Here is a 354-nt window from a genome sequence, read left to right as displayed (position 1 = left end):
CCTCATGCAGAAGTAGCTCCTTGAAGGCGTAATTCATGGTTACCCCGTGGCTCCCCTGTATTATATATAAAGTCACTTACCATACCCTTTCATCTTTTTGCTGCAAATCTGAGTGGAGAAAATACTGTACTTTTTTTTTACCTGTGATCCCTGGTTGGTCTTCAGATGCTAGGAGTTAAGCCAGCATCCAAGGTAGAAACAGCTTCCACCAGCTCTAGGACAAGGGATACATTTAATACCTCCTCTATATGCATGGATCATTTCACTATCCCAGGAATCAATAACAGTGATTTCAATGCACATTTTTTTATGTCCAGTTTAAGGACTTTAGTATCTGACCCTCAGATTTGCATT

The sequence above is a fragment of the Merops nubicus genome, unplaced genomic scaffold, assembly GCF_000691845.1.
Source record: "Merops nubicus isolate BGI_N331 unplaced genomic scaffold, ASM69184v1 scaffold24750, whole genome shotgun sequence".
Classification (NCBI taxonomy): domain Eukaryota; kingdom Metazoa; phylum Chordata; class Aves; order Coraciiformes; family Meropidae; genus Merops; species Merops nubicus.
This window is presented reverse-complemented; position numbering follows the sequence as displayed.